Raw genomic sequence first — 23,158 nt, 5'->3', positions numbered from 1 at the left:
ACACTAATCATCGGGGGTATATAAATCAAAACCAAAATGAGATATCATCTTACTCCTGATAGGACGGCTATTATCAAAAAGTCAAAAGATAATAAGTATTGGTGAGGAAGTGAAGAAAACCCTCTTTATAGTGTTGGTGGGAATGTAAATTGGTACAGACATTGTAGAAAAGAGTATGAAGTTTCCTCAAAAAATTAAAATAGAACTACCATATGATCCAGCAATCCTACTTGTAGGTATATATCCAAAAGAAATGAAATTAGTGTGTCAAAGAGATGTGTACACTCCCATATTTACTTCAGCATTATTGTCTATAGACAAGATGTGGAAACAGCCTACATGCCTGTCAACAGATGAATAGAAAAGAAAATGTGGTGTGTATGTATGTGTGTGTGTATATGTGTATATATATTTGTGTATATACATACATATACATACACATACACATATATGCGTGTGTATATATGTGCGTGTATACACATGCATGTATATACATGCACATACATACACACCACATACACAATGGAATATTATTCAGCCAAGAAAAAGAAGGAAATCCTGCCATATGCAACAACATAGATGAACCTGGTTGATATCACTCTAAGTGAAATATGGCACTCACAGAAAGACAAAAACCACATGATCTGACTTATATGTGGAATCTAAAAAAGGTGAAATCACAGAAACAGATAGTAGATGGGTGGTTACGAGACGCCAAGGGTGAGGAAAATGGGGAGATGTTTGCCAAAGGGAAAAAACTTTCAGGTATAAGAAAAATAAGTCCTGGAGACATAATGTACAGCATGATGACTATAGTTAATAATAATATATTATTTATTTGAAATTTGCCAAGAGAATAGATCTTAAGTATTCTCACCACAGGAAAAAAGGTAACTATGTGAGGTGATGGAATTGTTAATTAGCCTGATTGTGGTAATCATTTCACAACATTTCACAATATATACATATGGTAAAACATACATTGCATACTTTGAATATACACAAATTTTATTTGTCAATTTTACCTTAATAAAGCTGAAAAAAAAGATAGTGCTTAATAAGAACAAGTCAAAAATAATAAGTAGACTTCATCATGAACAAAAGCTGTTTTAGAGCTTCTGTTTTATTAGAAATAACATGGAAATAATATTTTCCTGACATGAATAATGATAGAGTGAGTTATTATAGAATGATCAAAATGATTAGTCTCTATTCTGAGATCTGATGCTGTTTGGCTGGAAAGGAAAAAAAACATAGAAAAAAAAAAACCAGTTTACTGTGAGAAAGAGTAATGTGATTTTTAAAAAATCATTCAAGTCTTGATATATACTGCATTTAATCTTACCAAATTGGCTTCATGATTGAGCATAGACATATGGTAAACTAACACCTAGTTGCTTTCCCTTGAAAGGTAGACCACGTAAATGAGACACTTAGTCTCTTTTTTTATGTCAGTGTCCTAGAAATGTTTTATAACCTTAAACAAAAGTTTCATCTGAATATATTCTTATTTTTATTTTTTGACATAAGTAAAGAAATACAAACCAAATACAAGATAGTTACAATTTTTAAACCACCGAAAGAGCTGATTATCCTGTTGTTAAACCATTAGCTATAATTTGGAACACAGCAAGAGATCACTGGGCCAAAAATGTCCACTCTGAGCCCTGAGTGATCTGGATTCCTAAATCATCCTCAGAAGATAATTTTATGGGGGGTGTTGTTCTATAGCACTTTGACAGTGGGTCTCATTTGTCTGTTTCTCTACTCTGCAAAGGGACTACATGGAAGACTCAGCATAGGAATTTAAAACCCCTCTTTGAGTGTCATATAAGTTACGGAGTTCATGTACAGGGAAAAAGAACACATACACAAACATTTGCAAACAATTTCTAGATGTTCACACTGTCCAAAGCACCTGTGTACCTGGTCCCAGGTTAATAAACTATTTTGCAATGTTAAATGTGCAATGAAATTCCTGTGAGCACAGCTTTTTCCCTGTCACTGAAGTCTATATGACTTCCATAATATGATATTGTCACTACCAGTAGGTATAATGCCTGCTGGAGGATAGAACAGCAGAGGAGAAGAGCTTTGTCAGTCTGTAGTCAACCCCAGAAGGGTACATACTAGCACACAAAAGGGATGAGCAAGCCCTACGTATTAAACATTCTGTCATCACTGACAGTCCCCTAAAAAGTCAAACCTACAATCTGTCTAATGTTCAAATTTTAGTACTTGATTTTACAATACTTCTGTTGGACAAATATATGCTTTACATAAGAAATTGTAGAAGAATTTATATTTTTCTTCTACTAAATGGTTAAAAGCATGTCTTCATGACATTCCAACTCACTCTGGTGGCAAAAAAAAAAAAAAAAAAAAAAAAAAAAAAAAGAAAACAAAAGAGAATATGGCTTGTTTCCAAGCTTTTCTGCAAAGAATAGTGCAGTGGTGAAGAATTAGGCACAGCAGTTAAATCTTTTGCTTCAATTTTTTTTTAAACAATTAGGGAATGCATTCATCATACAAAGTCTTACTGTCAAATTGATCCCAATAGCTTACACTGAAGACCTTAATGAAGCTGATGGGTGAAAATTATATGAGTCAAGCATCAGGCTAAATACGACAATGGAAAGCTTCCTTCTTAGAGAAAATAAAATTCCCTCCTGAGAGAAAATAAATTTTTAAAAAGTATCAACGTTTTAAAGTATTACAAAAAAAAAAAAGGAGAAAGTAAGAGAGACAAGTTGGCCAAACTTGGGTGAGATAAATGTTTTTAAAGTTTAAGAACGGAGTTCTGCTTCCAGCCAAAATGAAATAAGGATTGAATCTACTCTCCTTCCTGAAACAAAAACTGAATAAAATGTAGGAAGCATTGGTTTTCAAGAAATTGGACTTAGGCAATGAATGACAGTGATCCTAAGACAATGGAAACAAGTAAGATGAGCACCCAATTGTCTCAGCTTATTGCCTAGAAATAGTTTCCAGATTGTGGTACAGAACTGCAGGACTCCAGGTGGAGACCTGCAGTCTCCCTGAGTTCAGGATGCATATCAAGCAGTCCAGGGAGGTTGCCAGGAGGTTGCCAGGAATGGAACTATATAAAAGGAGATTTCCTATGCACACTTAGTTTACTTAAGAAGAAAGAGATCATTTTAATAGTCATATACTAATTAAAGAAATTAAATTTTTAACTAAAAATATTCCTATAGAAAAAATACCAAGTTCAGATGGTTTCATAGGTAAATCCTAACCAGACATACAGGGAAAATAATCATCTTACAAAAATTGCCAAAAAATTCAAAAGGAAAAATACAGCCCAACTCATTCTATGAGGCCAGCTTTACTCAAATATGAAAATCAAAACCAATCCAAGATTTACAGGAAGCAAACTACAGACTAATATTTTTCATAAACATAGATTTTTTTATAAACACGATTTTTTATCATATGTAACAAAACATTAACAATCTGAATTAAAAAGTGGATTCCAACTGGGGTTTTCTCAGAAATGCAAGGTTGGTTTAACATTCAAAAATCTACCTGTGTAATTCACCATATTAATTCACTAGTTTTCTCAGAAATTCAAGATTGGTTTAACATTCAAAAATCTACTAGTGTAATTCACCATATTAATAGACCAAAAGGGAAAACCATATGATCAACGTAGCAGGTCCAGAAAAAGTATTAAACAAAATCCACAGCCACTTCTGATTTAGAAAAAAGAAAAAAACCCTCAGCAAACTAGGAAAAGAAGGGAATGCCCTCAATCTGACAAACAGCATCTTTGAAAGCTCACATTTTATATCAGGTTTAATGGTGAAAGATTGTTTTTCTTCTAATGTCAGCAAAAAGGCAAGTATGTCTGCTTTCACCATTTTTACTCTACATTTTACTGGAGATTAGAGTAAGGAAAAAAAAAAAAGGCATGTAGATAAGAAAAAAAAAAGAAGTAAAACTGCTTTTATTAGCAGATTCTCCTATATGGAACATTTTGTGAAATTACATAAAAGCTATTGGAACTAGTCTAGTATTTTTTTGCAAGTTTGATGTTTATATATGCAACATCAGTATACAAAATTCAGTTGTTTTTCTGTATACTAGCAATGAACATTGGAAATTAACATAAACGTGTTTTGTTTTGTTTTGTTTTCCACAAAGAATCAAAGGCAATTCAGTGATCTGGGAATGGACATAATCATTGATATTATTCACCACAAGCCTTTCTGCAGATAAGAAAAGTCCATACTAAGTAACAAAACAGATTCAGATTTCCCATAGCTCATTAATATTGCCCCATGAGTTGCAGGACTAGTACTTCTGATTCCTGGTAACTAATGAGATTGATAGCAATCTCATAAAAATCACAAAACTACTTCTTTCCATTACATTTATTCATTTAGAGACAGAGTCTCTGTCACCCAGGCCAGAGTGCAGTGGTCCAATCTCGCTCCCTGCAACCTCCGCTTCCTGGGTTCTAGTGATCCTCCCACCTCAGCCTCCGGAGTAACTGGGACTACAGGTACGTGCACCCATACCCGGCCAATTTCTGTATGTTTTTGGAGATGGGTTTTCACCATGTTGCCCAGGCTGGTCTCCAAGCCATCACCCTGCCTCAGCCTCTCAAAGTGCTGGGATTGCAGGCCTGAGCCACTGCACCCATCTACCATTGCATTTAATTCTACATAGATAATCTAAGACTATTTGAAATTAGTTACCATGACTGACACCATAAGTTCAGAATAGTTTGTCCTATGTCTATAAATCCTAATTTTAAGGAAATTGATTGATTCAGTCAGAATAATCACGATTTGTGTAGTCCGAGTTGTGCACAATAACAATATATATTTTTATCCTGATAAAAGTACTAAGCTTTTAATGTAAAGATGGATTTTAAATATTTAAACTAGTGGCTGAATTAAATATTAGCCCTTTAAGTGTTTAGTTTGTTCTTAGTTAATATAAATCAAAACAACTGGTAAGAAAACAGCTAAACTGTCAGTTATGACCAAGAGCATTTTTCTGAGAAGAGGAGTAAGACTTTCACTGGATTCTTAGAAGTGTTGTTACTCAAATGAGTTTTAAAAATCACTGAGTTAGAGATGTCTGTCATGGTATTTCAAAAATATTTTTCACAGAAGGGTGTCTTACTCCAAACAATACAGATATATTTAAGTATTTATTTAACAACAACAATGTACCAGTTACTATTATTGGATTTTTTTTGGTTTTGTTGTTGTTGTTTTGTTTTGTTTGTTTGTTTGTTTGTTTTGGAGACAGAGTATAGCTTTGTTGCCCAGGGTGGAGCGCAGTGGCATGATCTCAGCTCACTGCAACCTCTGCTTCCCGGGTTCAAGTGATTGTCTTGCCTCAGCCTCCTGAGTAGCTGGGACTACAGGTGTGCACCACCACACCCCGCTACTTTTTATATTTTTAGTAGAGATGGGGTTTCACCATGTTGGCCAGGCTGGTCTCAAACTCCTGGCCTCAAGTGATCTGCCTGCCTGGGCCTCCCAAAGTGCTGGGATTATAGGCATTAGCCACAGTGCCTGGCCTATTATTGTGTTATATAACAAGCCACACCAAACTTAGAGAATAAATAATAATCATTTTATGTTGCTTATAAATTTCATATGTCCAGGGCACATCAGAGAAGGTTTGCTGCTTTGTAATATCCATGAACACTCAAATTACTGGTAATGACTCAGAAGGCTGGGAACTGATAATATCTGGAGGTTCCTTCTCTTACATGTTTGGTGCTTGTGCTGGGATGACATGAAGACTGGGCTCAGCTGGGACTGAGCCCAGGTTTTCATTGGAATACCTACATGTGGCCACTCCATTTGGACTCTCACAGCAGGGCAGGTGTGTTCTGAGAGGGGAACATCCATAGAGTGAGTTTTCGAGAGAACCACATGGTCCCTGCAGGGCATTTTATGACTCAGCCTCAAAAGTTATATATCATCACTTCTGCTATTTTCTGTTGTTTGGAGCAGTCACAGACTACCCAGATTCAAAGGGAGAGGACATAGATTTCAACTCCTGTAACTGGTACATTTCTTCTGATGAGGCAGTGGTAAGGTCACATTGCAGAAGAACATGTAGGATGGAAGATATTTTGGCAGCTCTCTTTAGAAAATACAACCTGTCACTGAGAACAGCAAATAAACTCTTCTTTTCAAGTCAAGTATAATAAATAGTATACAAATAAACACACAAGTACATAATTAAATAGTAAATAAATAAAGGCTAAATTAATGGAAATGGTGTCTGGCGTCTGCTAATCTATAAGCAGGAAATGAGGCATTCATGTTATAAGGCTGATTTTCCCAAACAGGAGACTTCTAACTGTCCCATAGCTTCCTCTTGGGAGATACTTCACTCATCCTGACTTATCATTAGCTGTAGACATAAAATGTTATTCCAATTGCTAAACAGATAATATTAATAATAATCACCACTTCTGCTGAGAGCAGAGTAAGAAGTGATTATTTTGCGTAAGTCCTGTGTATTACTTATAAGGTTAATTCTACTCTTTTAAAAATATAGTTGCATCAAATTTTTTATTCCCACTGACCTAAAATGAATTCAGTTTATTTTATTTTCCTAGCATATCTGCTGTTTAATAATGGCTTGTTATTCTTCTCAGTTTATACGAAGATCTTTTAAACCTTCCTATATTTAAAAAACACTTATTATATTTAACTATAGGTCAAGTACTTTGCTGATGCCAGAGACATGATTCTTGCCTTCATTCCTTGTGGAGGACAGATATCAAGCGGATAGTTACAATGTCATGAGGGCTATAAGGAGCTGCAGGATGGCTGCAATGGGGTCATGTAATGGGAGATGCAGTATAGTCTTTGGGTTAAAATGTGGGGATGGGGATAGAATAATATATTTTGAGAGAGTAATCAGCACGTATAGGAAAGATAATGGCACCTTTAAGAACAGAGAATTATATCGAGCACCTTTTTAAATTTTTATTAGATGATCTTTTTCTTATTAATTTATGAGAGTTAAAAATATATTCTAGATATGAATCCTTTATCGGATATGTACGTTTCAAACACATTTTCCCAGTGGCTTGCTTTATTTTTATTTTTTTAACCTTCTTCTTCTTTTTTTTTTTTTGAAACGGAGTCTCGCACTGTTGCCTGGGCTAGAGTGCAGTGGCATGATCTCGGCTCACTGTAACCTACGCCTCCCGGCTTCAAGTGATTCTCCTGCCTTAGCATCCCAAGTAGCTGGGATAACAGGCACCCGCCACCAGCCCAGCTAATTTTTTTGTATTTTTAGTAGATATGGGGTTTCATTATGTTGGCCAGGCTGGTCTCAAACTCCTGACTTTGTGATCCACTTGCCTCGGCCTCCCAAAGTGCTGGGATTACAGGCATGAGCCACCATGCCTGGCCTATTTTTTTAACTTTCTTTCTTTCTTTTTTTTTTTTTTTTTTTTTGAGACGGAGTCTCGCTCTGTCGCCCAGGCTGGAGTGCCGTGGCCGGATCTCAGCTCACTGCAAGCTCCGCCTCCCGGGTTCACGCCATTCTCCGGCCTCAGCCTCCGGAGTAGCTGGGACTACAGGCGCCCGCCACCTCGCCCAGCTAGTTTTTTGTATTTCTTAGTAGAGACGGGGTTTCACTGTGTTAGCCAGGATGGTCTCAATCTCCTGACCTCGTGATCCACCCGTCTCGGCCTCCCAAAGTGCTGGGATTACAGGCTTGAGCCACCGCGCCCGGCCTTAACTTTCTTAAGGTCTTTTGATGACCACAAGTTCTTAAGTTTGATATTGTTTAACTATCTTTTTTTATGATTAGTGCTCTCTGTGTCCTGTTTTCTCATCTATCCCATGTTCATAAAGATACGTCTTATATTCTTTTTAAGAAACTTTGTGGTTTTAGCTTTCACAGTTAGGTCTAATAATTTCTTTCTTTCTTTCTTTCTTTCTTTCTTTCTTTCTTTCTTTCTTTCTTTCTTTCTTTCTTTCTTTCTTTCTTTCTTTCTTTCTTTCTTTCTTTCTTTCTTTCTTTCTTTCTTTCTTCCTTTCCTTTTCCTTTCCTTTCCTTTCCTTTCTTCTTTCCTTTCTTTCCTTTCTTTCCTTTCTTTCTTTCTTTCTTTTTCTTTCTGTCTGTCTCTTTCTTCCTCCCTCCCTCCCCCTCCCTCCCTCCCTCCCTCCCTCCCTCCCTCCCTTCCTTCCTTCCTTCCTTCCTTCCTTCCTTCCTTCCTTCCTTCCTTCCTTCCTTCCTTCCTTCCTTCCTTCCTTCCTTCCTTCAGAGGAGGATCTCACTATGTTGCTCAGGTTGGACTTAAACTCCTGGCCTTAAGTGATCCTCCTGCCTTAGCCTCCTGAGTAGCTGTGACTACAGCGTGCACCACCACATCAAGCTTTAATAACCCATTTAAAACTATTAATTTTTTTTATATAGAGGAGCAGTTGCCCCAGCACCATTTATTGTGGAGATCTCCATTGCATTGAATAGTTGGCACCATTATTGAAAATCAGGTAACCGAATATGTGTAGGTTTATTTTCTGAACTCTCTGTTCCACATTGTCTTCATGAGGGTAGCTTTATGTTCAGTCTTCAAATCTGGTAGTGTAAGTCTTCCAACTTTCATCTTATTCTTCATTGCCTTCTTGACTACTCTAGGTCTTTGTACTTTTGCACAAATTTAGAAATGGCTCATCAATTTCTCACTAGAGAAATGCAAATTGGATCCACAATGAAACCCACTACCCATCCCCCAGAATTGCTAAAATTAAAGACCTAAAATATTAAATGTTGACAAGAATGTAGAACAATTGGAACTCTTGTAAAATGCTGGCAGCAGGGTAAAATTGTAAAATCACTTTGAAAATATTTGGGATTATCTACTGAAACTCAAAAATTCCTAGTGTCTAATTCATAAATTCCATTGCCATGCATAGACCCAAGAGGAAAGAGTACATATGTCCACGAAGATACTTACAAAAATACCATTTATATAATTACGGCTAATGATAATAGCCGTCTTATTCATGGTAGCCACAAACTGGAAACAAATCAGATGTCTCTCTACAGACAAATACATAAACAAATTATAGTTTATTCATATAATGGAATACTGCACAGCAATAAAAAACTATGGATACATGCAATAACATAGAAGCATCTCAGAATGGTACGTTTGGGAAAAGAAGTCAGGCACAAAAGGATACCATACTGTGTGACTGGTTTACATAAAAATCAAGAACAGGCAAAACCAATCTATAATGATGAAATTCAGAATAATGCTTACCTTGGGAAGAGTACTGATGAAACTCTATAGATGATGTAAATTTGCTGTATTTTGATTTGGGTGGTGACTGATTACATGGAAGTATACATTGATAAAGATTCAGCAGATCATACCCTTAAATTTTTGTATTTTACTTTGTGTCTATTATACCTTAATTTAAAACAGAGAAATTCTAGTATAACTAGAGTAGATAAATCAAAGTGGAAGAGTGGTTTGGAAAGAAGCTTGAAAACTATATCAGATCATATAAAGCCCTAAGAGAACCCACTGATATGGTCTGGCCCTGTGTCCACACCCAAATCTCATCTTGAATTGTAATCTGAATTATAATCCCCATGTGTTTGGGGAGGGAGCTCGTGGGAGGTGATTAGATCACGAGGGTGGTTCTTCCATTCTGTTCTTGTGATAGTGAGTGAGCTCTCATGAGATTTGTTGGTTTTATGAGGGACTTTCCCCCCACACTTTTCCAGGCACTTTGCTCTCCTGCCACCATGTGAAGAAAAATGTGTTTGCATCTTCTTCCACCATGATTGTAAGCTTCCTGAGGCCTCCCCAGCCATGCTGAACTGTGAGTCAATTAAACCTCTTTCCTTTATAAATTACCCAGTCTTGGTTATGTCCTTATAGCAGCGTGAGAATGGACTAATACACCCAACTTCTGGTGTGACAATTATAATGAAAAATGAAGCTGATTGTTGAAAGAATTGTTAGCCACTGTGACCATTTTTGGTGTTAATTATGGTAGCATAACTAACCAGCTTTTAAGTGGTAGTGTAAGCTATATTCCTTCTGCTTACAGGTGGCAGAAACCAAACGTGATCTATCTTAAGCAAATGGGAAAATTTATTATATGCGTACTGGGTTATCTCACCCAATTCAAGGATGGGAACTTGGTATCAAGTAGAACAAACGACTTGGACAACATTTTGTCTGGCACTTCTTATTTGGACAAAAATTTAGTAAGTAAATATGATTAAACAACTGGTTAATTTATACAAAATACATGGTTTGATTATCCAGATGGACCATTCTTTTCTTGAGTAAAATCAAAGATTTTTGTCTTGTCAATGATTATAACAATAATTACATAAAACTGATACTTTATAAAAAATTTATCAATTTTATAAGAACACTGGAAGGTAGATGTTATCGCTTCCATTTTACAGATGTGGAAAATACAACTTAAAGAGTTAAATGACTTGATTACAGGCAAGCAGCTGAGAAGTAGCAATGTTAGGGTTCAAATTCTTTCTGCATCCCAAATCCATATTAATTTTATCATACCATATTTTCATGAAACACTAACATGAATAAATTTTAGTTTGGAAATTCTGGAAAAATTAGTAATTCTCTGTATATTTTGTACATCTATATCTTCTCCCAATTTTGAGGACTTCGAGTTGTTAAGTGAAAGAACTATGCACTCAAGATCACTGAGGATGTCAGTAGCTTATAGGGTTAGACAGTATTAATATACAAATATTTTTCTCTCAAAGATTTTTGCATCTCTTCAAATGTACCCTGAAAGAGCATTTAGAATCAATGTTGCAAATGTCTAACTGACTGAGATTTGCCTTTGTGATGGGAGAAAGAGAGAGACATTAGAAAATGCCATTTTTAGTCAAGCTAGTACAACCAAGTCAGTTTTCTGTTCCTGAGAGTAATGTCAAGAAATATCTGTGGAAAGGCATATTAGGCCACATAATGTCACCTGCAAAAAGTTGAAGAGTTTCTGAAACATTCATTAATTTCTTAACAGATTTAAGTGTTATAGATTAAGCCCTTTTATTTTAAACCTTTTGAAACAATGATATTACTTTCTTTGCTCTTGGAAATAACAAATACTCTGGGATACAGTTAGACTTTAACAGTTCTAAATCTCTTCTCTTCCAGTCTTTAAGAAGTGTTTACAGGATACAACATTAACTATGTAGTATTTATTCTTGCCAAAAATCTTCAAATTTAATATAATCATGAAGAAACAATTAGTGAAATTCAAACTGAGAAATGTTCTGCAAAAGACTTTTCCTGGACTCTCAAAAACTAAGAATGCCATCAGAGATGGAAAATTCTGGACAACTGCTCCAGACAAAGTGAAAATAGAGCATTATATCACGTAAATGCAACTTGATATACCTGACCCTGGGTCAAAAAAAGGATGAAGGAGGAAAGGAAGGAATGAAGGAGGGAATGAAGAGGGGAATGAAGGAGGGAAGGAGGGAAGAATGAAGGAGGAAGGAAGGAAGGAAGGAAGGAAAGAATAAAGGAGGAAGGGAGAGAAGGACGGAAGGAAGGAAAGAAGGAAGGAAGAAAGGAAGGAAAGAAGGAAGGAAGAAGGGAGGGAGGGAAGGAAGGAAGGAAAGGAGGAAAGGAAGGAAAGAATGGAAGGGAAGAGGGAAGGAGAGAGGGAGGGAAGAAGAGAGGAAGGAAAGAAGAAAGTAAAGAAGAGAGGAAGGAAGGAGGAAGAAAGGAAGGAGAAAGGAGGATGAAAGGAAGGAGAAAGGAAGAAGAAAGGAGAAAAGAGAAAGGAATAAGAAAGGAAGGAAGGAGGAAGAAAGGAGAGAGCGAAGAGGAAGGGAGGAAGTAAGGAAGAAGCAAAGAGACAAGAAGGAAAAAGAGAGCGAGGGAGGAAGGGAAGAAGGAAAGAAAAAGGAAGGGAGGGAGGGAGGAAGGAAGGAATAAAATAAGGAAGGATGCAAGGAGGGAGAAAGGGAGGGAGAAAAGGAGAAAAGAAGAAAGGACAGATGGAGGGAAAGAGGGAGGAAGGAGGAAAAAAGGAAGGAAAGAAGGAGGGTGAAAAAAAGGAGGAAAGAAGGAGGGAGAGAAAAAGGAAAGAAGGAGCGAGGGAGAGAAGAGGAAGGAAGAAAGGAAAAAAGGGCAATAAAGGACCTTATTGGGACAGTGGAGAAACTTGGATGTGGATACGTTAGGTAATAGTATTAATGTTAAATATCCTAACTGTGATAATATATGGTGATCCTGTGGAAAACACCCTTACTTCCAGGAGATACATTATGAACTATTCAGAGGTTAACAAGGACAGCAACAAGGTACTTGCTGGTTCTAGAATTCTAGATTTTGATGAATAACTTTGTGTTTGTCCTATCCATTTTCATCCTGACTTTACTACATCCCTTCTCAGTTTTCAAAGATATTAACATATTTAGTCCATTTTCCAGCAGTCGACTTTCCATCTTTACAATATTTTAATGATCTTTCTCTATATGGTTTCAAGCCTTATGTGTTCCTTGAAATGTGGTGACTAGAACTTCAAAATACATTTAATGCTGATGTACAGTACCATGGGATAATATTTTATGCTTCCAGTACTCTTCTTTTTGGCACTTTGTATTAGGTTTTGGCATAGAAACTTTTTAGGACAATGTTTCACAGGGACTAATCTAAATGACTCAAAAATGCCTTGTCTAGCAACTCATCTTGCATCCTGCCACTTGACATCATTGGCTTGGCTCTTTTCTCCTGAGAAAAACATATTGTCAACTGAAAATCAATACATGTTAACATGTATTTGTATGCCCCATCATGTTCTAAAACATGAAAATTGACTGGTTCCAGTGTAGACTCTGGGGACATTAGCTGCTTATTCTTCAGAAACTGGCTAAATTCTTCCCTTGTTACTCTCTATTTTCTCTTTACTAAATTTTGCTCACCTGTAGGTCAAATAAAACATTGATAATGTGCATATATGTGCCTTATATCTTATGCAGATACATACTAATACATCTAAGCACATTTTTGGTAGAAGAGGAAGAACAAATAAAAGTATTGATCCAAATAAGAATTCAGGTTGAAATGCAGTAATAAGACCATGGGCTTTGGACTAAGACCAGTGTCTTCTGAATCCTGCTTCTGTCCTTGCTGGCTTCTGACTGTGGTTGAGCCATGGAACCTCCCTGGGCATCTCTGTGCCTTCCAGGTTAGTTGTAAAGAGAATATCTTATGCTTAGAGTAGGCCTTTAGTTAATATTAGGCATCCCTTTCTTTGTCCACATGAGAAAGTATAAAAATAGTATTATCCAACATTTATTAAGCCCTTATTGTGTACCTAGTTCTGTGCATGGAAAAGGGTTTATACATATTAATAGCATAGGAGTCGGGAGATTGACTGGCTAAGAGTGAAGGCTCTGGAGCAACCTTCCTAGGTTTTATTCCTGACTTTATTAATCACTAATTCATGACTTAGGACAAGCTGTTTTATTATTCTTTGCCTCAGTCTCTTTCATCTTTAAAGTGGGGAAGGTAACACTGCCTTCCTTATATAGGCCTTATAAAGATTAAATTAGGTAATCTTTATTAAGTAGTTAACAATGTCTGGCATATCCCATAGTACTAGGTATCATACTAAATATTCAATATGTGTTAGCTTTTATTATGGATAATATTATCTAATTCAATCCTCACAGCAGTCCTATGAGTTAAGTAAAATTCCTATTATATTATTTGTGGAAAAATGATGTTAAGCAAGGTGAAATAAGTTTCCCAAGGCCACTCATAAGAAACAGAATTAGGACTTGATTCTTCTCTGTCTATATTGTTAACTACTAAAATTTCTCCCTATTTCTCTCCAACTCAATTTCTTATGAGGATTGTCTAAGTAGTCTCTGATATAGGAACTTTCATAAAGCTTTTTCAAAGTTTAAATATAAACTTTATCTCCAAATCTCCTTGGTTATGCTTATTTATCCCCTGAAACAACTCTAGTGAAATCTACAAACATCATTTCTCATGCGAAATCATGTTGACTCCTCCATGCTAAATTATTCTCTTTTGGCTATTCAGCTATCCTGCCCTTTCACCAATAATCTCAAAAAGATTTCAGGGCTGACTGAAATTTGAAAAGAGAGTGTGAGTTTGGACAAATCATTTCACCTCTTTGAAAGGCAATTTGGACTAGATAATCTGCAGGGTACGTTCCAGCTCTAAAATTCTGTGATCCTATGTGTGGAATTGCCACAATTATGGGAGTAATGGCCCAGACTCTCTTTTTCACTTGCTGGCGGAGCCTTGCTGATGCACCAAGCTATTTATTAGATACCCTATTTACATGTATGCTTTTTTCCCTCTGATTCTTGAGAGTATAAGATGTAAGATGGAGATAAAAGATAGGCAAGAAAAATGTGCTAAAAACGACATATTAAAGTTAAGTGGTGTATTAATCTGTTCTCACACTGCTAATAAAGACATATGTGAGACTGGGTAATTTATAAAGAAAATAGGTTTAATTGACTCCCAGTTCCACATGACTGGGGAGGTCTCACAGTCATGGTGGAAGGCGAAGGGGAAGCAAGACATGTCTTACATGGCAGCAGGCAAGAGAGCTTGTTGTGTGGGGGAACTTCCATTTATAAAACCATCAGATCTTGTGAGACTTATTCACTATCATGAGAACAGCGCAGGAAAGACCTGTCCTCATGATTCAATTATCTCCCACTTTTTCCCTCCCACGACACATGGGAATTATGGGAGCTACAATTCAAATGAGATTTGGATGGGGACACAGCCAAACCATATCAAGTGGCAAGTGGAAATGTGAAGGGGTAAAAATGGAATTGCTGTTCATTAAGTTAGGCCTTCTTTTTGGGATATTATTTTGTATTCTGTGACCTTATTTTAGTGATCAAATCATCCCTTCATTTTATATTCAAATAATGCTGTCATGAAGACTGAAAAGAGAGCCAATATTGAAATGTCACATGATAATCTGGTGTTTCTTTAAAAAAAAAAAACACATACTTTGTTTCTTTCCCTTCAATGGGAAAACTACCAGTGGTTCCACAGGATTTTGTTAATCTTGTGAAATTATGGCAAACTGGAATCATCATTAGGCACCACCCTAAAATACCTCCAGAAATGACCATAGTTTATTTATTTAACCAACACATTCCAAGGAAAAAACCCACTGAATTTATTAAATACCTGTTGTATATTCTGAATTGTGCCACATAATGGGCATATAGAAATCTAACATTCAGGAACTATTCTTAAAAAGACCTCTTAGTTTAGTGAGTAAGAGCACTATAAAACAATAAACTATCTGAATATTATACCACTGTAGATATATACAGAAGATTCTCTGGAAGTACAAAGGATGAACACCTAGTGGTTTGTTTGCTGGGAGGAAAGACACAGTAAGGTAAGGTTTCCCAAAGAGGCAAAGAATGGGCTGTCTCTTGAAAACCACAGGGGAATCAGCCTGGTTTGGAGATGAAGATTATAGAGAGGCCAGTATGTGCAAAAAAATAAAGGAGACATATCTGGAAAACTAAATATTTCCATACAGAAGGAATTTAGAGCGATTATGCTCTGGTGGATAAAATTGAGTGTGGAGTGTCTGAGCGGGGGAGATCATCAAGGATCTCACATACCATACTAAGGACTGCCTAGGACTCATGAAGCATCATGGATGGGGTTTAAGCAGTTGAATGATATTTGTTAGCAGTTTACATTTCCAATCATCACAGAACTTCTTAATAAGGATCCTAATGACATTGCCTGGCTAATTAATTCTCAGGGCTTAATCCAGTGTCTGGAATATGGTAGCTCAACAAATGTTTAATATATGAGATAGTAAATAAATGAGTCAATCAATGAATAAAAGAACTTTGTCAAGAATTTGCTTCTGGACTGCACAACAAATTATTTACAAGGATAATGATGAGATTTACTTTAAAATATTCAAGCAAGAAAGGTTGGGGAGGATAGATAAAACCAGAATGTCGAAATGTGGATAATTGTGAACACTGGGAATTGGAAACCTGGGGGTTATCCTTCTATTCTCTTTACTTTTTTGAATATTTGACAATTTTTCCATAATAAAAAGGTTTGAAACATTGTTCCAAAGTTAATGACTTGATTTCTAGACTCCAAATATTACTGTGTTGAAGCATAAATAATGTTAGGGAAAAAAACGCTAAACTTTTAATGAATGACAACATGCTTGTAATCTAAAAAAGCTAAAAGGAAATATCTGCACACTAAAAAATTTTTTGGAGTCAATGCAACTTGTGACTCTAGTTTGTAAGTTTCAATCTACTTGTGGCTAGAGGACTTGATTCAAACCTCTTTATGGTTAATAATATTGTATAAATAAAAATAATCTGTTATAAATTAACTGTTAATTTTAAAATATGAAAATCATACCCTCACTCAAAAAGTGTTTTGATAAAAACTGCATGAGTCTATCACACTCAAGCGATTATTTCACAAAATTTTAGGATGCTGTTTTGCAGTTGCTAAAAATAACTTGGTAGACTTTATTCTCGCTAGCATTGTAAAATATATACATTTCGTACTAAAAGCAATTAGGTTAAGATACAGAAACATAGTCTATATGAAATAAATACTCATTGTTTCTATTTCAAAAATGTGAATTCTTTGTAGTTCAATTTGAATGGTATATATATATATATATATATATATAGATTCATATCTCTCACAATCCATTCAATAAATTGAGTTATTGCTGTTAAACAAAGTCAGATATTAATAACTGATAATTTCTGGAGACGAGCCAGATTATGAAACCTTTGTTTTCCAGATGTTTCGGTTAGAGGGGTCACTGCTGCTTCAGATTATGGGGCTCTAGTAAGCTGGGCATCTCCATGTGTTGAAACAAAGTACATAATGAGGATCAAATTGTAAGTGTTTAAATGATGGTTCTTCAGCTGACTCACAGACAGAAAGGAAAAATGATGCAATAAGGATACTATAGTAGTAGGAATGACATATGAGGGCAAGGGACAGATGTTAGAGGTTGACTTTGGGTTTTTATGTCAAGTCAAATAATTTTGCCCAGGAAAAAAGAAACACAGCTTCAGAGCAATGCAGAACACCAGAACTTGTGACAGAAGTTCTTATTTTTTTCATCTTTTCTAACATTAAAAAATTTTCTATTAAAACATTATGAGTAGTAAAAAGGGAAAAGATGATAAAATAATAACAGGAAAAAAGTTGGGTGATTAATAGAGGAAATTACCTTTGTAATTATTATTCTAATAGAAGAACGCTTGTTAATAGGCTTTAGGGAAAAATATCTTCACTATTGTGCCACGGAAATTTGACATCATGTGTTCAACACAAACTGATTTAAATTTTTTTAAGGTATGATAGGATCTGTACCTAAAAATGAAAATGAAACAAGATATCTAAATATCCCAAAGAAGTGAAGTTAAGCAATATTAACCATAGAGAGGTTTAAGTTTATGTAAGTCCTGAAAACTTTATAAATTAGACTGTGAAAAATGCAAAAACTTTTTTTAAAATTTAGTAATTCCTCTAACTCAGTAAAATCTGACATCTGAATGAAAAGGCCACATTTACCTGGACTTTGGCAAAAATGTTGAAATAAGAAAAGTTTGGCAACACAAAAATGCAAATACATACTGCACAAAGAGCGAATGTTTGCTACTTAGCACTTCATTTCTTTCTTTATGGAAAAACAGAGGAAAGAAAGCAGGAAGCAGGGGGAAGCAGGGAAGCAAAGTAGGAAGAAAGGAAGGAAGGCAGGGAGGCAGGCTACATGTTTTATCCTCCTTTTGACGCCAATTATTTAAATTGTTTTAGTCTTTTGCATAATAACCAGGACAGCTGAAAATAAGAGATGTTGAAGATTTTAATGTGTGACAGTCCCAACTATAAGAGGAAATAATAGATTCATCTTTATATTTTTAGAGTTCTTAGAATATATCCAAACTGAAAATAAAACATGGGAATTATTTCTCCAAATAATTACATATCTTATCTTCCATATTTGATTTACCATTGGAAACTAACATTTCACTGATGGAAAAGAAGGAAACTTTTATAGAGACACGGAAAAAACTGAAAATGCAGGAATATCAGGGAAAGATGGAATTCTTACACATGTACTTACCAAAAAGCCCAAAACACTGAATGACAAAAACGAGTGTAAAGTGTAACATGTACAAACTATAATAAGACAAAAAGACAATATATTTCTTCCTTCTTACATGATGCCACTTACTCAACATTTTTAAGAAAGATTTTCCCTAATGATGTCTTAGAGGCATTACTTCTGATACCTGTTAAGGGGAAATACCACATATATTCTTACGAAAATATTCTATTTAAAGGCTATCGTAGTTTGTCTATAAATCATTATCAGTTGGTAAATTTTGATAAGCATTTAAAAATCCACTCCAGTCATTTCATCTGCACCTGTATTTTTAGGCACTCAAGTGTAAACATGAAAACTGTTAGTTGTTAGTGCAACAAGAATTGTAGGTGTAATCTCAAAATCAAATTATAAGCTTTTCTTAAATTTTAGCACACACATCTTGGTTGAAAGATCTACTTGGTATCAATATTATTTTAAATGTTTAACTATGATAGAACTAATTTTTTTTGTAATAGCTAGTCATTGTTTCAATAAACATGTACAAGAATATCTGTGAAAGAATAAAGCAACAGAAGCATAAGTCAGGGAGACCTTTGCCAAGTACACACACATCCCCATATATGAAGAAAAACAAAAATAATATACAAATTAGATTGTATAATTAGGTTTCTTATAGGAATTCAGAAAATAGAGTATTTTGGTTACAGTCAGTTAAATCGAAGTTGGCTTTATTCTTAATTTTGAATTAGAACTTATATATGAGTCTCAAGTCAGACTTATGGGTGCTCTGACTGTTCAGTCCTTACTCTTTCAAACACCTGTTCTTCTTCATCATCAGTAGTGTCTACTTTGGTGTCCTTGATATCCATTATTTTTATTCGGTAGAGATTCCTCACTACTTGTCAAATAAAACTTTCCCTTCCTTTTCTATAACTAAAATCCCTTTTCTTTGGGATTCCTGAAGTTTATGGTTTTAGGCACATATAAAGGCAAGTAACCATGTAACTGCTTTTCTCAAATGCCATCTTAACATCGCATAGATAATCGTGTACTACCAGAGCCTCTGCACCCATTCTCTCCTCCCCTCCCCCAACTTTACCTTCTCTTCTTTCACTGTTCTCTGTTCAACCCAGCCCACTCCCAGTCCATCAGACATCTTCCTATGATAGAACATGCCTACAGACTTCTCCTTTATGTTTCCTGCCATCTGGAACAGCTTTTTCTGCTTCATCCACTGTGTTGCTCCAAATCTTAGGGGAATATGTTCTAAAATTGTTTTTCTCCTTTAATCTTTGTAATTGTACTGTTAAACTCATGATCATTTAAAAAAAACTATATAAATAAACCCATGAAGATGTGTGTTTCTCGTGCAAATTAAGACTTATAAAAATATAAACTAATAGAATTATTTAACTTGGAGAAAAAAGATTGAGTGAATTACTAACATTTAAATACATAAGGGATAACATGATTGTCGAGGACTAGCTAATACTTGTTACACATTAAAAGGAAACGTGCTCTAATTTAAGTAAAAAGATTCCTCAGTGAGATGTAAGGGAGAATTGTTAATGTTAAATAACAAAAACATTGTTAAATAATGAAATGACTCACTTAAGTTGGTTATCTCTATTCTTTTTGTAGCAGCCAAATAGTATATCTGTTCATGTGCTTTAAATCTGATAAATATTCATGCTTTATGAAGGAAGAAGGGTGTGTGTGTGTGTGTGTGTGTGTGTGTGTGTGTGTGTGTAAGGGAGAGAGAAAGTTAGACAAGCATGGACAGAAACATACAATATTGGGGAGCAAGCTACAAGGAGGAGTGTGGCTTGTTAAATAAGATCCTTGAGAGTTGTATTCTGTTCTTGGGGCTGATGAGTATTTTTTTAAAGTATTTTTGAGAGAACAGTGTTTTCTACTTTTACATTTCTGTATTTCACAGGATAAAGCTTCTGCTATAGAAGAAACATAACATCGAAACAAAAACAAGATTTAACATGAAATTTAAAAGTTGTATTCGTAGAGATTTTTTGAGTTATGTATTATTCACCATACTACTGGAGAGTAAATTTCATAAATGTATAATTTTTGTATTTATAAATACCATCCCATTTTGTTCCCGAAAGAACTGAAATGATAGCATTTGATTATTTTATTGGAATAATAGCTTACAAGATCAAGACAAAATTTTTGTTAAATGTTTATTTTGTTTCACGTGTTGCCAAGTGAAAAGTGATGAATTTCACATAAACTTTTATATTTCAAGAAAAGTTTCTATTTCTCCTAGAGAGACTATATTATGTAAAAATGTTGGCTCTTGGCTTTTCAAACTTTTACTATTATTTGTTAATCTTGTTATTTAAACTGCATGGAGATCTTTTTAAAGGGATATTTTATTTTTGGAACTCATAAAAATGTTAAAATAAACAAACAGGAAAGGATATAGATGGAATCTGAACTATCCTTATATGCAAAAGAGTTGGCTGAACAAAAAATTGCAAGGGTCATTGCTTTGGGAACTAAAATCTAGAACTTCCAAATAAGACTTTTCTTTCTATTTGCTATGTACAGACTTTGTGCATAAATAAGTAAAATAAACAACTTAATAAATCTTATAGTTAACTGTCAATGCTAGAATTCAGAATTTTTTTTATGTTTAAGGAAATTAAAAGGGCTATTTGGAGTATTTGTTACATTTAAAGGACTTGGTAAAATTCAATTTAATATCCACTGTTAAATACAAATAGTTTATTTGGCTGAAGAGAAGTTTTAATTTTTAGCAGGTAATGTATATTTTCTTATAACAGACAATAGTTCAAAGGGAAGGTTACTACTATCCATATTGGACATTTGAAAAAGAAATATAAACACTGTCAAAAGTCAATCAAAATGACAAGAACATCATGTTTGGAAAACTTGGAGGGGGATTTTCTCAAAATTTTTTAAGGAGTTAAGTACTAGTAGCATACTTAGGTGAAAGCTTTGTGGCTTTTAAATGAAAAGAATATATGAGATAATCATGCAGGTAGTCTTCTGTGTTTACATAACACACACAAGATATATATGGCAAACTTTACCCAGAGTATTATTATATTCCATGTCATAATTTGGTTTATTTTCAATCACAAGGATAAAACATCTATTAGTAAGAATCACACATTTCAAGCCTTCAAAACCAGAAAATCCCACTATAATTTGTAGTTTCTAAAATCTGTTTATTTGAAGAAATTCATGATCATGTAAAATATTACAATTATTTGAAGAACACTTTTTTAAAAGTTAAGCTAAAACAGCATCGGTCTTAAAAGTAAATACAATTGCAAAAAGGCATACAAAATGTCCTATCTTTTCAAGCTTAACCACCTAGAAACAGTCTACTTTACCTATAATAGAAGAGAATTAAGTGTCTTTAAATATGCAAATATTTTCAGTATTTGAGAATAGCCATATTAAAAAAAAAATAAGTTATTTTGATAACCAGGTTGCAATGGGACAAGTCATGGTAACCTTCCATTTTTAAGATTCAGTTACAAAAGGCAATTTTATATCCTATTATTCCAAAGGGTTTGATGCTTTATTTCTTCTTCCTCACATGTATGATGATTTCTGGATGTTTTAGTGTGGGGCATCACACCGGTGCAGCACACTTGGGCTTGCAGTGCAGCCCAAGGCATTTGCAGCAACTATTTCCCACTAGGAATGTAAGGAGCTAGGAGGTTACAAGGCTTGAGGAAACAATCTAGAAAACCACAACACAGCTTGTTGGTCTTTTCCCCGCAAATAACCTTTTTAAACCAGATCCATAAAATGCAGTTTATTATCTAACATTTTTAAGGATAATCTTTTGTTAAATGTTAACAAAAGAACGACTATCCAAATTCCCTTTAAAATGCAATCCTTAAAAAATATTGAACTCTCAAGTCTTTTTGGAAAGTGCTTAAATCATCTGGAGATAAATATCATTTGGTGTCCTTGTTTTCTAACAAATGGCTTTTTCCATTGTTTCCATTAATTTCACCCATATTCGTTTTTTAAAAAACAAGGCCCTTATCCTCATCAGCAAAACACAGATGTATGATTTAGCATATAAAACCAGTAATTACATAGTAATTTATGAAAGATTTTTTTTTTTCTCTTTTCGTCAGTTTTCAAGAAGTCTTCCCGTGATTAACTGTAAACAGGAATGGTTTACATCTCAAATTAGAAGCCATTAATTAGCATGACGAAGTCAACTGCAAGATACAGATTATTTAAATTATTTAATCACTATTCACCTTGGCTAAACTGTAGTATACTCTTTCAACATCCTTCGGTAGGTTATCGATCTGTCACTAAATTACCTCCAGATTAGTTAGAGATAAATATTAGCGTCCTCTCCTTTCCCTCAGGTTTACATTCTCCCTTCTCGTAAACACTTAAAAAAGCTTTAAGGTTCTTTAATTCCAAATACCTAATTAGCCATCACTAGCCTTTTTGTAATAAGGAAAAAGAGTATCTGAAGTACAAATCAAGAGTTCGCTTTGCCCGTTTAACAATAAAAAACATTTAAAAAACGTACGCCAAAGGCAATGGCAGTAATAAAAGAAATATGCAGAGGTGGCTTCAGCAAATAACGGGTCTGCAAAACGCAAGTGCTTAACAAAAAGCAGCCCAAACCTCTATTGCAATATACAGCACTCCAATAAATTACACAACACTTGCACAGGCTGCAGAAATAACGCAGGACAAGACTTACACAGATGCCAATCCGCAGCATTTATACACATGCACATGGCAAGAGACAGAAACCAAACACTATCATTCAACTCGGGCAGGGTAGCGCGATCCCGAGCTTGCCCAGCGTGAGTGCTCTCTGCGTGTGTGTCTGTGTACGCGCGTAAGTGAGACCCATCCTTGGGGCATTTCCCCTCTTTGGGCAGTTTTGCTTCATTTGTTTCCTATTTCTGCTACATAGAAACTAACTTCCATCTCAGCTCCAGCCAGCGCCGCTGAATAGAGCCTGT

The sequence above is a fragment of the Macaca thibetana genome, chromosome 4 (assembly GCF_024542745.1).
Source record: "Macaca thibetana thibetana isolate TM-01 chromosome 4, ASM2454274v1, whole genome shotgun sequence".
Lineage (NCBI taxonomy): Eukaryota > Metazoa > Chordata > Mammalia > Primates > Cercopithecidae > Macaca > Macaca thibetana.
This window is presented reverse-complemented; position numbering follows the sequence as displayed.